General features: G+C 41.8%; 1 protein-coding gene and 1 pseudogene across 1 annotated transcript in view; one reads left to right on the forward strand and one right to left on the reverse strand.

Annotated features, from left to right (window-relative positions):
• The window catches only part of TSPAN5 (tetraspanin 5), a 168,502-nt gene that overhangs the window by 117,508 nt on the left and 33,390 nt on the right, over nt 1-17,604 (reverse strand). The window lies entirely within an intron of this gene.
• Nucleotides 11,227-11,533, forward strand: LOC109392915 (10 kDa heat shock protein, mitochondrial pseudogene; annotated as a pseudogene).

Genomic DNA, 17,604 nt, shown 5'->3' on the forward strand with positions numbered 1-17,604 from the left:
AAAGAGAGTCTTCGTACAGCGGCAAGATGCAGACTGAGGGCAGCAAAGGGCCTTCCTGCAGCTCAGCTCTCTGAGGTGACAGAGCCCTGCCTGCCCGCAGACATTCTGCTCAGGGTCCTGCTTTTCCTCACAGAAAACGATGACTGATGCTAGGAGGTCCTGAAGGACAGCACACTATCGCCCTCCTCTTTATCCATGCTCTCTCTAGGCAGTTCCAAAGGCTGTCATCGTGCTTTGTTGGCTGCTACAATTCCTGACAGCTAAGACTTCTTAGAAAGATGAGGGAGAAAGCACAAAGAACCACATGCTGGGGAAAGCTACGTATCCCACACACAGACTCCCTCTAAAAAACAACTGCTGATGTGGAAACCAGTCACAAGAAACGCATGTCCATGTGTTTGGTAAAAGTGCAGAGGATGGCACATCCAGGGACACATGCTATAAAATCTTAGATTTTATACATTAACTCCAGAGAGTATCTCACCTACTGAAATCATTTGCTTCCTTTAATGAAGAAAGAATTCTAATACCCACCATGTTTCTCTTTTTAACCTTGGTTTCCAGGAAGCTCAGACTTAAATGTAATGCTTATTTGCAAAAACTTCACTAGCCTAAGTTATTTGCTATAATTATGTCCCCCTTCCTCTACGTGGTTTTTATCATTTATTTGTATTTTATCAGTCCTATTATCTACATATACATTTTGTTACAATCATCCTTAAATCCTTTTTGTCTATAATGAGAGTACGGTTTTAAAAACATTCGTAATGCCTTAAATAAAATCTATATACACTATATATAGCATTTTATTTTTTTGAGGAATCTTCAAAAAAGTTTAACTTTGGAACCTTATCCATTCTAGCATAAAATGCTAGACATAAGCCTAGAGTGCGAATGAACAACAACAACAAAAAACCTGTTTGAATTCACAGGATTCTCTACTACATTATGCAGACATCCCTTCCCCCACCACAGATAAACAAACCTATGATAGGAATCCTTTTATAGTCAGTTGACTCCCTTTAGGATTTTGATTTTGAAAAGCCATGGAACTTTTCCTCCTGAAAAAATATGCACCCTCACATACACACACACAGAATGTCTGACACAATTTTACAGCATTCACAGGCCCCTGGCCCCACCTAATTTACTTCTTGCTACAGAAATGGCAGGGAAGGTGGTAGGTCCACAGCTGACAGCCACATGGAGGCCCCCTGCACCCAACACGCCCATCAGCAGCTCCAAATGGAGCTACAGGTCCCTCATCCCCCTTCCCTGTCCCTGTCCCCAGTGAATTGCCACAGAGAGGACCAGTCTTCTGTGACAGTCCAAGGTCCCAACACTGGCGAGTGACAATAGAAGAACAAGCCCAGGTCTCCTGGCTCCATCAGGAACTCATGATTTCCACCTTCTCTGCTCTTAAGTAGCAGGATGCTTTTCTCCAGAAAAAAAAAAAAAGCGATAACACGTTACCATTGCTATGGAGAAAACAGATTATATAAATGCAGTGCCTTGTTTTTAACCATAAAATTCAGACAATACTTCTTCCTTCAGTCTCCCCCCTCAATATTGGTCTGATTTGAATTGTTGAGGACTTCTTCCACTAAGCCCAAAACCTTTCAGAGTGAATAATCACCCTCAAAGACAGCTGTTTTTCCCAGCAGGCCCTTTAAATTCTTTTCTGTTGCTCCCCCAGATAAAAGTGCAGTTATCTACAAAAGATACTTATTTCTGTTTACTGAGCAATGTATCTCTTATCATAAACCAAGGCTTACATCACTCCCTTGTGTAAGACTTAAATTTAGAGGGTTTTATGTAGCCAATTAGGATTATGCTAGGTAACCACAATGCTCTAGAGAGGGTCGTAAAAAAAAAATGGATGCAAAAAAATAGAAAGGGAAAAAGAAAGAAAGACAGGTGGAGGAAGGGAGGGAAGGGGGAGGGGAGGAGATGGAGAAAGACATTAAATAGTCCGCTTAGACCAGGATTTTCAATCCCAGTCATAATATTAAATTCAACTAAAAAAAACTTTTTAAAAAAGAAATACTGATGTCCAAGCCCCATCCATCACTTATTAACTCAGAATTGCTGGGGGTGGGCTCTGGACATTGGATTTTGAAAGCTCCCCATGTTAGTCCACTGTGCAGCTGGAGTGGAGAAACACCCAACCTAGCCCATTCACAGAGGAAGTGTGGGCAGTGGGGAGGGTCAGGGCAAAAGTGGAGGTGATGGCTGGAATGCTGGAGAGGAAACCAGATGTGTCTCTCTGAGTCCCTTTTTGCTGGTCCTCCCAGATAGACACAATCACCCAAGTAGGTGTTCGCAAGAAATCTGTTCCCTGAGCGATAGTGGAGACAACCAGCAGTCCATGTACAGGAGCAGGAAAATGAACAAGGATCTCATGAGCACAGCCCCCAACCCAGTCTCCACCCTCTTTGGTCTGTGTGTGCATCTACTCCATGCAGAGTTTCTTTTGACTCATGGGTGTGTTAAAGAACAATGCTTCCAGCAGCTTGTTCACCATTACCCTCAGTTCAGAGGATTCATGGCCAAGGCAGAATCTGTCCCTTACCTTAAGGGGCTGGAAGGCTACTGCCCCTGGGAAAGAGATCAGGGGAGACAGAGCTCAGCCTAAGGGAAAGTGAGCTCTGAAGGGCTCTGAGCAGGAGGTAAGGCAGAGGCTAAATGATTTCCATGCCTTCAGCAGCAGGTGCCTTCATGTAACAAGCAGGAGGGCCCTTTATCCAACACAAAGGGCTAATAGAATTGACAGAGTCCTTAACCCAGCTGTGGTACAGGAAACGCCCCAGGCCTGCACAGCCCTCTCTCTTTCTCCAGCTCCACTCAGTTGCTGCCAGTAGCAAAAATTTTTCTTTTAAAACTTGATGACAGGTAAACTAAACTTCCTTCCTGTTTGGGGTTCAAAATTAGCTGCAAAAGTAGGACCTCTGTGGTGAGCTGGCCTGGCCCAGGCTATCTCATAGGTACCTTCAATATGCGGACCACACGACACTCAGGTGAAGAGTGAATGAAAGAACTGGACTCAGGAAGAACATTCAAGTACACATATGAAAAGCAGCCTGATAAAGTTAGAGCTGTAGAAGAACCATCAGCAAATGTTTGGTCGCAGCCATTCATTGTCCCTCTTTATTAACCAACCACTCACCTAGCGTCGTCCCTCACGTACTCTAATGCTGCATCAAGAAAAGATGAGGACTAATGTGCTAGCGAGTTCCCTGGTTTCCTCCCCTTGCTCCTTTTAGTACTCAGCCCCTCTATTTTTAAATCATGCCCCTGGTCCCTCCATTGGACACTACATGTCTCAGACTCCCTTGAAGCTAGGTAAGCTCCTATGACTGGCAATAAGTGATATGATATGACCTGAAGTGATGTGTCAACTTTGGGGCTACCTTCTTAAAGACATATCCATTGCAGCACTGACTGAGACATGAAGACGGGTGGAGATACCTGGATCAGGGTGGAAAAGGCAGTGCAAACCTCCAAACCTCAACTGCTCACCTCTGGAATATGATCTGCAGCTACTGGACTTGGGGGACCTGTCACAGGAGATGAACCCACACCCTAAGTCCAGAAGGAAGCAGAGAACCCATTTTCTAGCCCTTTAATTTGTTTGGGGCAAGCCAACTTAACCTCCCCCTTTCTAATTTGGGGATAAAAGTACCTGCTCCAACTTATTAAAGAGAAGAATCAAATGTAATATTCAAGTACAAATGCTTTGGAAAGTTACGTAAGGCAGTCTGTGTCATGAATATGAGGTAACTATAATCCAGGCACCACACACTTGTGGCAAGCACTGCCCCAGCAGGAAACGAGGTTGGAGTTATAAAGCACCACTGTTTTTGACACGCTAAAATGTGAGTGCAGCATGATGATGACAATATTGAAAAATATATCAAATTCTTACAAATATGGTTTGTATGCACTGACTGCACAAATATGTCCATTAAAACTAGTAACACACCAGGAGAGAAAAGTGAGATGGCCATGTGTGGGATAAAGGGGACTAATGTGGTTCTCTCATGTCTCACCAGGTAAGAGCTGGGTGTTCCTAGGCAGGAAGGCAGGATCCAAAGCTCACTGAGGTTCCTCTCAGGCAGAGCCACTGCCAGTCTTTAAGGCACCTCTGGAGGATTTCAGAAATGGGCTTGGTTTGCTAACTGGCTTTCATGAGAAATAGAAAAAGATACCCGCTTCCCCCAGGCTGACCCACTTCCACGTCCTTGGAGGTCTGACAATTAAGTTTGGAAACTCATCCTGGAAAAAGTGCTACATACTTCATTGCTGAATATCACTACAGTCACCTTTGAAGCACTCCCCTTGGGAAGCTATGCACTGATGTCAGCACCTAGTCCACCCTTCAAAGCAATTTTGGAACTCTTTTTCTGGAATGGCCATCAGAGCTGCCATCGTATTAATTACCCTTGATGTCCTGAATGTCATCAAAATGTCTTCCTTTCAATATTTCTTTTATCTTCAGGTAAAGAAAGAAGACATCGGGGACCAGATCAGGTGAGTAAGGAGGGTGTTCCAATACAGTTATTTGTTTACTGGCTAAAAACTCCCTCACAGACAGTGCTATGTGAGCTGGTGCATTGTCGTGATACAAGAGCCATGAATTGTTGGCAAAAAGTTCAGGTCATTTAACTTTTTCAGGCAGCCTTTCAGCACTTCCAAATAGTAAACTTAGCTGTTTGTCCAGCTGGTACAAATTCATAATGAATAATCCCTCTGATATCAAAATTAGCAACATCATCGCAACAAGTTCGTGAACTTAATTGTCCAACCTTGTACACTGCAGTGGATTCAGCCCTTACTTGCTCCTCAGCCAGGGCCCTTGTGCCAAGATACATGTTACAACTGTACTCAGGGCCCTGTCCCAAATTTAAAGTTAATATGGCACTATTATCAATAGTGTAATTGTACCTAATGTTTCCTGGGGGATCTTGATTATAGCGAGAATCCACTACCTATCAGTAAATCCACCAGAATTCCTCCACTAGAAACTGAGGTTTATTTCATTCCAAAGAAGAACCGCTAAGTGAACTCTTTCCCAACTCATGTCCATGTGCTCAAAAAAAAGAAAGAAAAGAAAAGAAAGCTGCATTACAAAAAGACAGGTGGTAAGAGGTGAAGGGTAAAGGCTTACAGCCCCATACTCCAAGCAGATGACAATGAATACTGAATGAAAAGGCTAGAAGACAATGGCCAAGTATCAAGGGATTTGCAAGAACAATAACGCATCCTTCAATTAAATTCTTTTGCTTAAACTAATCTTTCAGTTCTTGTAATGTTCTCAAGAGAAATCCATTTACAAAGTCCAAAACAAAGCCAACAGACACCCTAGAATTTGCTTAGCAGACCTAAACAGAGCCAACCACTGTAACTGGCAAGGATCCCTTTGCTTTAAAGGAACATTGAGGCAAGTTGTCTTGTAACCACAATAGTAAGGGAATGTTTCAATAGAATAGACACAGCCACCATCTCTCCTCTCTCACTCCTCATTCTCCAAGGCACCAAGCCTTTTCCCACTCCAGGGCCTTCTGCCACACTGCCCCCCTCCCCCAGCTCCTCACATTGGCTGATACTCTCCCCACCCCTCAGTTTTCAGTTCAATACCACTTCCTGAGAGAGGCCTTCCCTCCCACCTCAACTGTGTTCTTCCTGTGTCATTCTCTTTCATTGCCCCCCTGTGTTTTGTTTCTCCCTCCAGAGCACTACTGCAATTTATAATTTTTCTCCAGCAGTATTTATGTATTTATTCCCTGGCTCCCTCATAGCTGCAAATGCCAAGAAGCCAAGAATCATTTCTGTTTTGTTCAACACTGTATGCTCAGCTCAGTGACAAGTCACCAAGCTTAGTATGTATTGACTGCAGAAGGAAGGATGGTGGAAGAGACCAAGAATCAAAAAGATGTGATGGGCCCAGCACAGAAGATTAGGTCAAACCATTTCCGGTCTAGCCCGGGGGCTATATTTTCCTTTTTTAAATTCCACAGGTGATTGAGATACACAATGTCCTATTGAGGATTACTAATCTGACATTTTCCTGGCAAAATAATATACTGAAATACCAGGTCAATTGCTCTATATGAAAGAAGTCTGAAAAAAAATTTACAGGAATGCCACAATTTCTGATCAACACAATCTGTCCATAAAGCAGCAGGGTTACAATGGGTGACTATATTCTTCTCTCTTATAGTATTTTCAGATGCGTTGACTGTATCACAGATGATTGGAATAAAACCTACCCAGGATATTAATCAACAAGCACACAGAAAAGGTATTTTGTGAATGAACAAGAATCCATGTATACTAGGCTAGTTTAGTAGTTGCAACCATTTTACCCATAATCCTGTGCTCTCTAATCATACAAATGTGTCGTTTGCAAAACACCAAGGTCCAAAATCTCTTCCCTCATAATGCAACAGGGTCCCAAGCTGCTCACTTCAACATCTGTTAATATGCCAACCTTTCCACATAAAATTTTCTATTGTAGACATCAAAGCTTTGGCCAAACAACAAAAATGGCAACTCATGCAATTTAGTCCTGCCACAGGTATATCTTGATGGCAGTTACTGCATAAATTATTACACATTGATAAAAATAAATGGGAGGGGGTATGAATTTAAAATGTGTGGTCACTGTTACTACCAAATGCAGTTTCCATTTCAAAGTCCCCCCCCCCAATGACTTGAGTCTCATTTTCGCACTGCTTTCCAATTTTATCCCTCCCTAAGCACAACCAATTGTTTCCCAGCCTTCATCTAGCTGACTAAATGGCCCCTTGCAGCTCTTTATCCTCTCATTTCTGGAATTGTTTTTCTCATAGAGCTGTTCACGATGAAATTTTACCCAAACAACTGCCAACTGCCTAAACAATTATTTCATTTTTAGGAAAGTATTTTAGCAGTGGCTAAATATCTCAAAGCATAAATGAGTTTTACAGCCTTCACAGTTTTCAGAAGTCATTTGGTGTCATTCATCTGTAATTTACAAGAGTAAATTGGCTGAGAAATTAGGTGAGCTGCCTAATCCTTCAGTAATCTCATGACTAAACCAGACTTCTGCTGAGGGCCTTACTTGTAAATCAGACTCCCAGGTTCCCCATCTTCAGTTCAGTCACAAGCCTGCCATATCCACAGCACTTTCTGAGGGAAAATGTCCCAGGCTTTTCCATGTACCAAAGGGGCAAAGTTTTCTAGATCATGCGATGGCCCCTCTCCCAGTGGATTGGACCAGAAGTGAGCACACGATCCAGGACAACCAATGCAAAGGTGGTTTTGCAGGGCCTTTCAGAGGTCAAGAAGGACTTTAGCCACTCTGAATTTTAACACTCCCAGTTACGTTAAAAATTAAAAATGACATGATACTTTAATGTCTACATTGAGCAAATTAACATTTCTAACACCCAAACACTTATGACTAATTATGCTCTTGATAAAACAGTTCAAGATTTACAAAACATATTAATTCATAGTGTACTACAGGCAGAATGTCTGTTAATGAGAAACAAATCAAAATTTCGATGATGAATGCCGTATTCTTTCAATCCCGCCAGTTTGTCTCTGTGGCTGAATGTATAAATTCATATGGAGACAACACTAAAGAAATAAATTTGAGGCCCTTCATGAATGTGAGGCCCGAGCTAAATGGCTTTGCATTCACCCACCTCCATCCACCATGCTGACAACACACACATACACAAACACACACTATGCCCTGCTGACCAACAACACAGGACCAAGTATTTAATTAAAAGTTCTACATAAACAAAGATGATGGTCATTAGCCAGACCCCAATCCTGATAAGTCATCATAGCAGGTTACAATAAGGAACAGTAATCACAAACTCCTGCCGGTGACATCTCCACTGCTGCCTTGGATCTAAAACAATCTATCAATGTAATATGCGTGAGGCCTGGCCATGGGACACAGTTTGTATCTTAGATATTCTTGAGAGTCCCATCTCCCTTGCTACATGTAACCTAAATGATAACCCTTGCTAAAGAGTTTTTGTGACCTTGGGATCAGCAGAGATGATGTCACAACTTTCTTGAAAATTCCTAAGAGGCTGCCTTGTGCAAAATGTACACAAGCCTGAAAACCTGGGGTGGAAGGTGAGGGGCCGCAAATAGAATACAGTACTTTCCATCTCACTTCGCAAATTGTCCCCACCTTTATAGTTTCTGTTGCCATTTCTTTCTCATTTTTGCTCTCAATTCTTTAGCGTCTCTCTTCACTAAGAAAGTCCAGCATTTAACTCTTACTATTTCCACATTCTCAGATGCAGGAATTTCCTGTTTCCTCACAGGGTACAGCTGTACAGCCTCAGACATGAGAAAACTTTCTGGGCCTCAGTCTCCTCAACATGAATGGGTTGACCAGATGGCCTCCACTGCTACTGCAATATTGTGTTTCTATAACTCTATACCATGTTTCCACACTTCACCTTCCCCAACAGCAATTGTGACCAGCATTTGTCACAACAACAAAGGAGACAAGATCATTTGAAGAAGGAGATAAAATCTGGGTCCCTCCCTCCACAAAATAATTTCCAAACTCTTGAATCCTAGATATGGGGAAGCACCACCTAAATCTTTTAAGAAGAAATTTGGGAGCAAAAGAAGGTTATGCTTCACTTTGAACAGAAACAAATTTGTGAAGCCCACTCTTCAGAGAAGCAAATACCAAAATATATGAAAAGATACATAAAAATGCTTTCTTTTGGACATTAAAGGTCATCTCATACCTATGACATCATCGAGTCTGACCTTTTTATTTTATAGATAAGGAAAGTGAGGCACAGAGAGGTTAAATAATTTGCCCCAGGACATCCAGCTAGGGAGATGCAGGCCAAATACTAGAACCCAGCCAAGAATGATTTAATTACTCCAAAAAAGGTATCAGAGGATGTTAGCAAAGTGTGGAATAAGTTCCTAGTCTATGAGGACAGCTGAGCCCTTCCACAAAGCCGGAACACTGGGCTGACCAGTGTACAATGATGACGCACATATCTTTGGCTCCCACATTTCCATCCATGCCAAAGGTGGTACAAGTCGCACAAGGCGACACCCCTTCTAAAACAGGCCAAGAGTTCCAAAGTGCTTATGCCCCTCTCAGATCCCAGGAGGGGTTTCCCACTTTGGTGTTGTGGAACTACACCAATCACCTCACTAAAGCTCGGGAAGCCCAGGCAGCTGGTGCCAGCCGTCAGCCGAGCAGCAGCAGCTGCCCCAAAGACATCACCCTAGGACCTCACTTCCTGTCCTGCCAATCAAACCTACTTCCACACCAGTTCAGGGTCTGGCCCATCATTTTCAAAACTTAGAGCTGGATGGGCTCCAGGTATCCAAGAAACCATCTGTTACAAAATCCTCACTCCTCCAACTTCACCACGGCCTCTGCCACCATCAGTGGTTACACAAGGAGGGACGAACAAGAGCCTTCTGAACCAAAAATGTGGAGCTCTCACGGGTGACCTTAAAGAGGACCCCACCCCTCAGCCCATGCTGACCCTGTCCAGAGTCAGGGGAGCCACCAGTTTTAAATCAAATGCCCTGAAACAAACACCTCTATGCACTCTGTCTGGTGGCATTAACTATGATAGATGTTAGAAGAATGCAGGAAAAAATACATTCAATAGTCTAAAGTCTTAGCATTTTGAACCATTTCTCCATTTCAATTTATACTTATTCTTTAATGACACTTTTCAAAGCAGAAGTCACAGTATTAAACATATGTACGAACGATTACACTAATAATATACTAATAATATTCCAGACCTAAAAGAGCATTTTCTAATTTTATTTTTTCCAAGCTTGTTTTCCAATTAAAAGCAAAACCAGAATAAGGTTGAGCCTTCTTTGAAAGCTGCTCCAATATTACTGTATTTAAATTCCAAGTAAACCCCAAGCAATTACAGTTGTATAACAGTCATCATAACTAACATTGATTGAGCATTCACCATGTGTCAAACGGCACTAGGATCTTTATATGTAAGATCCCACTAAATTCTTCTAACAGCTCTATTATTATCTCCCACCTCCCGCCTCCCCTTTTTAAGTGAAGGAGGCATATGGAGGGTAACTTGCCTAGGGTCACATCAATAAAAAGTGGCAGGGTCAAGGTTCAAACCGAGGTCCATGTGACTGCAAAGCTGGTGTTTTAACATTACCCAATGCTGCCTTGGGGTGGAGGTGAGGTGGGGGAGGGGAGGTCTTTGGTGTGTAGAAGCAAAAATTACAACTGCATTTTAATTTATTGAACCGCATCCCTCCACATTTTAAGAGGTTCTGTGTAAATGACTGCCCTGAGAATTTTGCAGGCAAGGAAAGGAAATTGGCACTCATCTACCTAGTCTGTAGCACAGATGTCAAGCAGCTGTGCGGGAGACAGGGGACAAGTGAACTGTGTGCCTGGCAAGGTTATATGTGCGTCTGTCTCAGACTTAAAATTTTTAAAAGAAATGAGGAGCCGAGGAGATGGGAGGGAAAATCTCATTCTAAATTCTGCAGAGAGTGTTAAATAAACATGATCCGCCCCATACAGCTCCGAGACAGTCTGTTAAAAATAAAAAATAAATAAAAAACTGTATCCCTTACTACCTTTCCTCCTTCACCTAACAAGCACAGAAATCCACAAGCATACACACAAACCCTATTAGTATTAGCCTACTTAAACCTTCAATTTTTAGTCCTCTTCATTCCCTTTTGGGGAATTCATTCAGCCAGCATTTGGCTTCACTTATACTTACGTTGCTATGTTTTATTGCAGGCATCAATATGATTTCCTCTTGAGTGGCAGCTCTCAGACAGCTCGGGCAATATCAACAGTCTCAAGGCAGCCACAGATATACTGCTCAACAAATGAAATCTCCAGGATGAAACAATAAAGCCGTGGACCAGTGGGCACACTTACTAGTGATCCTGCCTACATCAGCTGCACATGCTTGCGATGTTTACAACATAAGTGAATGTCTTGTCATGCTCTACCTTTTCTAATTCTTCACAGTCCACTTTCTTTCCATAGAGTTTCATTTACCAAACACCTATTATGTGCCAGCCAGTGTGTTAGATGCTGGGAATACTACGGTGAGCAAAGTAAGCTTATCATCTAGTTGAATTTATCGTCTAGGCAGAAATTCATCCAATAGTGACACAAAGCAATGATAGATGGGCAGAATATGAACTGTGGTGGCTGGAGTCATGGCAGGGCAGGCATTTAGAAAGCTTCTCCCCCTATTTGACTGAGTATTAGTTGAAAGGAGTGCTGCGGAAACGGTATGTAATCAAAGGAGGCATTATGCTTCCAGAAAAATCTCAAGGAAAAGTATTGCAAGCAACACTAGATGTTGGATTGGGCTTTAAAAGAAAAGGTGGTGAGATTCAACCAGTTAGCATGAAAGTTGGAGATAGAGTTCTTTTTCCAGAATACGGAGTCACCGAAGTAGTTCTAGATGACAAGGGTTATTTATTTAGAGATGGTGACATTCTTGGAAAGTATGAAGACTGAAATAAATCACTATTGAAATGGCATCATGTAAAGCTGCCCATTCCACTGAAGTTGTGAAATCTCATCATGTAAATAATTTCCACGTCTATCATTTGTAATAAACTAATGATACAAAAAAAAAGGAATGAGTGATTTACAAAGGAGCTCTGTGAAGGAACACAGATTGATGAGCATTGTGGCAGTTTATAAACACAGCCACAAGTTCTAACACTGCTTACCCTGAGGGGTAAGCTCTGTGTCCCCTCCTCGTGAATCTGGGTTGGCTATGACAGCTTTAACCACCAGAGTAGGGTGGGAATGATGCCATGTGACTTCCGAAGCTATGTCCTAAGAGCCACAGAGCGTCTTGCTTCTTTTGTTTGCTGGAATACTCACTCTTGGAGATGGCCTGCCCTGTAAGAAGTCTGACTAGCTTGAGGCCACCCCACTGTAAGCCTCCACCCTACTATGAGCCTCACGAAGGAACCATGAGTAAGAACTCTGGTCCACAGTCCCAGATGAACTTGGTTTTGAGTCAGCCCCATCCAGGCACCAATGAGTGTACATGCTCCCAGATGATTCCAGCCCCTAGCTGTCCCAATCGTCCCAACTGAGGCTCCAGACATCATAGAACAGACCCAAGTCGTCTTTCATGTGTTGGAATTCATGACCCACAGAATCCAGGAGCATAATTAAATGGATCTTGCTTAACACTAGGAAGTTTCGGAGTTCTTTGTTACACAGCAGTCGATAACATTCCATAAAAGAGGGTGTCTTATACTGGGAAGTCATACAAGTGCTCTCCATGAAAGTAATTTTGGAGCTGAGAACTGAAGGGTGAAAAGCTTCCTACAAAAAAAGAAATAAAAGTTGGTTGCAGGCACAGGCCCTGCGGTCAGCAAGACCATGACTGGTACAGGAACCAAGTCAGCTGGCTAGAGCACACAGTGAGAGAACAGCAGAAAGTCTGACGAGGGCAGTAGGCTGAGGCCAGACCAGATTCAGGGCTTTGGCCTCTAACTTGAGAACAGTTAGAAGTTCTTGGAGGGTTGTTTTATGGTTTGGGGTTTTTGTTTTTGTTTGTTTTTTTTTCAATTGAGGTGAAATTCACACAACATTAAAGTCACTGTTCTGGGTTGAATTATATCCTTCAAAACTGCATGTGACGTCAAAACCAAGGACCTCAAAACGTGAGCTTATTTGGAAAGTGGGTTGCTGAAGATGTAATTAGTTAAAATGAGGTCATTAAGGTAGGCCTTAATCAAATAGGACTGTGTCCATATAAAAAGGGGAAATATGGACACAGGCACGCACACAGAGAGAATGTCATGTGAGGATAAAGGCGGAGATTGGGAGGATGGGTCTATGAGCCAGATTGCCAACAAACCACCAGAAGCTAGGGGAGGCATGGGACAGAGTCTCCCTCACTGCCCTCAGAGGACACCCACTCTGCCAACACCTTGATCTCAGACTCATGGCCTCCAGAGCTGTGAGACAAAAACTGTCTGCTTTTTACATCACTCAATTTGTGGTCCTTTGTTACAGCAGCCCTGGGACACTAATAGTTACCATTTTAAAATGCACAGTTCAGTGATTTTCAGTGTCTTCAAAAAACAGGACAGCGATCACCACTGTCAAATTCTAGACCATTTTGATATCTCAAAAGGAAATACCATTCCCTGCCCCTCCCCTATCCCCACCAGCCCTGGTAACCATTAATCTGCTTTCTGTTGCTATGGATTTGCCTGTTCTGGACATGGCATATAAATGGCATCACACAATATATGGTCTTTTGTGTCCTGCTTTTTTCACTTTGCACAATATTTTCAAGGTACATCCATGTTGTAGCCTGTATCAGTACTTCATTCCTCTACATAGCTGAATATTCTACTGTATGTATATACCACATTTTACTTATCCATTCGTCAACTGATGGACATTTGAGTTGTTTCCAAATTTTGGCTATTATGAATAACGTTGCTATTGAACATTCCTGTACACATGTTATACAGACACCTGTTTTCAATTCTCTTGGGCATGTACCTAGGAGTAGAATTGCTGGGCCATGTGGTTAACTCTATATTTAATTTTCTGAGGAACCACCAAAGTGTTTCCCACAGCGGCTGCAGCATTTTCATTCCCACCAGCAATGTCTGAGGACTCCCTAAGAAGTTTCAAGCAAATGGAGGAAACATCAGAATTGTGTTTTTAGAAAAAGAATAGCAGGGCTGGCTGAGTGGCTAAGTTGGTTAAGAGAGCGAGCTCTGACCCTCAGGGTCGCTGGTTCAATTCCCACGTGGGCCAGTGAGCTGCGCCCCAGCTGAGCTGCCAACCGGTGGCCAGATAGCTCAGTGCTTACAGTGTGCACTCTTAGCAACAAGGTTTCCTGTTCAACTCCTGCATGGGATGGTGGGCTATGCTCACCCGCCACTAAGATTGAACACGGCACCTTGAGTTGAGCAGCAGCGAGCTGCCGACGGGCGGCTGGATGGTGACTGGACTTGGAGCTGAGCTAGCTGCACCCGCCACAACTAAGACTGAAGGACAACAACTTGGCTGTTCCCCTTCCCCAATTCCCCAATAAAATATTTTGTTAAAAAAGACTAGCAACCCACTTTTGTGAAAGAACTTAAGTTAGTTTTGTACCAGCGGTTTTGACATGCCTTTTAAAACATTCAAGTGCAAATGTCAGGTAGGAGAGCTTGGAGAAGAGGTCAGTAGGCTCTGGATTAAAATTTGAGACTCAGCAGCTATAAGTATGGATGAGATTCCTTAAGAGAAAGTATAGAGCATAAAAAAAGACAGCCTTGGTCGGAATTTTTAGGAGCTCCAAATGAATGGTGGAGTAGAGGAAAAGGAGTCTGTAAAAAAGGAGCCTGATAAATAGAATATAACAAAATTGGTAGAATAAGAAAAAAGAAGGTGACTGAGCAAAGACAAAAGAGATTCTCCAAACCGTAATAAGAGAAAATCTAAAAAGGGTCCAAATTCTGACACTTTAACAAAGAAGATACGCACCATTTTATTTTTCTATATTTTCCTCTTTTTTTTGAAAGGAAGGTGTGGTGGTAGAGAAGAATGGTTTTAGTTCCCTCCGTCTTATGTGTAAGAGGTTAAACTACATGACCTTTTATCAGAACGGGTGAATAAGTGCTTTTCAGTCTGGGCATCAAACCTATCTGACTTAAAATAGGCCTCCCATAAAGAGGCTGTGTGGAAGAATCTGGTTATGTACTTAACAAGTTCCTATTGTTTCATCAAAGTGTCTGAAAGCTCAGGAAGACAGTTGGACACCACTTCTAAGTATCACTAAGAAATCAACAGCAATTAAAGCGTTCCTCCACACACCCTCCCCATGACAAGCAGCTATTTAATTACAGAGGCAAATCAAAGATGCGAATCCTAAGAATAAACGTATAAACCACATCCTTTGTCCCATGTCAAAATTATAGTTTAGATTATTTTTGTTCCTCAAAAGCCATAGTTCCAGAAGATTATACAACTCTCTTTACATATCAATCAAGAGGGTAGCTAATCCTTTCAAGCCTACATTGCAAGGAATTGAATTTTAACTTTGTAATTATGTGAACAAAGGACTCTTGCGGTTAAATAAACATTGCCTTTGGAAGAGCATAGGAACCAGTCTGGCTCAGGCCTCATCCTTCTCCTGGATACAGAGCTGTGCCCCTGCCCTTGGTGAGCAGAATCCTTTGGTGACCAACAACATTAACACAAAATCGGGAAATGGAAAATTGCATTACACTCAATGACTCTATTTGAATAAAACACAGGCACACAATCCCATATTCATTCTATATTCACATTCTTTGAAAGATTTAATATTACCAATTGACAGAAGAGGTGTCCTCCCAGAGCAAGTTTGGAAATTAGATATTTAAGGTAAGTCTATGTCAGGCAGAAATCCAATTGACATTAGGACCCTAAAAGATGTCTTCTTTTGCTTTATATGAAAATTATGAAATTGGTTCCAGTTATATTAGCAAACTGAATCTTATTGGAAAAAGGAATAAAATCACCGTATTAGTCACACACAGTCAGCCACATATGCTGGTATTTGTGCCCAGTATATGCCATATAGGTTATTCCAAAGGTATCATCAACCGTGTTTGACAGACCACCGTCCTGAGACGCAGAAACTCCAAATCTTGGCTCTGGGACACAGAACTGAAATACAAAGCTTTTTGGGGGGTTTGTTTTAAACCACAATGCTAGGACTGCCTCTATCACACTATGCCTTCAAAGACCTGTTGTAGGAATTATCGCTAACTACAGATATAACTGTTGGATAACGATGAAAAAATCGAGTCAAAAATGAAAGACGGCAATCTTCCAGAGAAAAAAATAATTACTTAATACTTATTTAAGAAGGAATATTTTATTATTTTTCCCCTTCTTTTATTTATTTTTTAAATTATTTTTTATTATGAAATACACATTTTTTATAATTAGTTTCAGCTGTATAACCCAGTGCAATAGTTATACTTTTTACCCCTCGAAGTGACAACCCCCTCCCCCAAGAAGGAATATTTTATTACTAAGAGTTCTACAAGAAGTTGTTATTTGAGTTAATTTAGTCTTTTGTTGTTGATGGGGAGGTATACAAATTTTAGATATGGGAAGTAAAATGAATGTTTTTTCAGACATGAGGAGTAATAACACAGCAGATGTCATATAAAACAGCATTCTCCGTAGTGCATAAGGAAAAGTCCTCTCAAAGCCCCTGGTTCAGAGAATCAGTTTGATGAGGGTACTTGAAGAGACTATAAGAGCAGTAACTAATGCTAATTAGAAGTTAATGGGGTAGAGCCAAACACATTAGCTTATTCATTAATTCTCACCACAAGACCCTGACAAGTATGAGCATCCCTTTTTACAGAGGGGAAAAAACCAATGTTATATAAGTGATGGCACCCGACTTCCGAACATGTTGGTCATAAATAAAAGGGACAGACACTACACTGAAGACTTTAAATTCCTCATATATACTGAGGCATAAATGAACATGTTTATAGACACAACCAATAACTACACTTATTCCAAAACAACAATCATTGAAAATTTGTACTCCAGAAGGCACATGATTTGAAAGCACTGAAATTAATAATGATAACAAGAACAATACCAATGGGAGGGGGAGGAGGAGAAAAAGCTAATAATTGTCGAGTGCTTACAATACGCCAGACCCCCCCATTCTAAGTAAGTATGGGCATTTTAACGCTCAGTCCTCACAATGAGCTTGTGCGTGAAGCGCCATTCGTTCCCTCCTGGGTAGAAACTGAGGCATGCGAGGTGCCCAAAGTCACACTGAGAATTCAGAGCAGGATTTGGAGTCAGTCTGGCTGCGAAGTCCATGCTCTTGACCACAACATTATGCAGTTAAACAAGGCACAACTTGTTTTCATGGTCAACCCAAGATTACCCATGCAAGATTGAACTTACTTCACCAAAAGGAGAAGAAACAAAAGTCCCTTAAGGATCTGCACTTAACCCTGTTTTCCAGGGCTCCTGCTGACACACATCCCGTGGACCTCTAGTGCAATAAAATGCCAAGCCAGATCTGGTCCACTCCAGCTCTAAAATACTCACTTGTACCTAAAATGCTGATTTGTATCTAAAATACTCATTTGTATCTTTAATGGCTTCATCCAGCCTACTCCCTGAATCCAATTTCCTCTTGAATACATTTAATAGCGTCTTTGTGAGTGAATCCTACTAGAAGCATTTATTCAGTCCTTCTGAAATCATGCAGTTAGGGGCAGGAGAACAGCATGTCGGAGTATTATGTTTATTTCATAAAATACACATCTTCTCTTTAAAAAATAGCTTTGCCTAGTGAGAGATCTATGTGCAAGATAAGTAAAAGGAAATTTATACCACCAGAGGCATTTTTTAAAAATTAATATGTTTATAAGAAATAAAGCACTAAGAGTAGAAACACTTCATATCTAAGTATCTCTAAAGGATTTCCCATAAACCAATTATTCACTCATTCCAAAATCACTTGTTACTACTGTATTTATCAACTTGTGATTCAAGGACCATCCACATGAGAATTACCTGGGGGGGGGGGG

The sequence above is a fragment of the Hipposideros armiger genome, unplaced genomic scaffold (genome assembly GCF_001890085.2).
Source record: "Hipposideros armiger isolate ML-2016 unplaced genomic scaffold, ASM189008v1 scaffold_357, whole genome shotgun sequence".
NCBI classification, from domain to species: domain Eukaryota; kingdom Metazoa; phylum Chordata; class Mammalia; order Chiroptera; family Hipposideridae; genus Hipposideros; species Hipposideros armiger.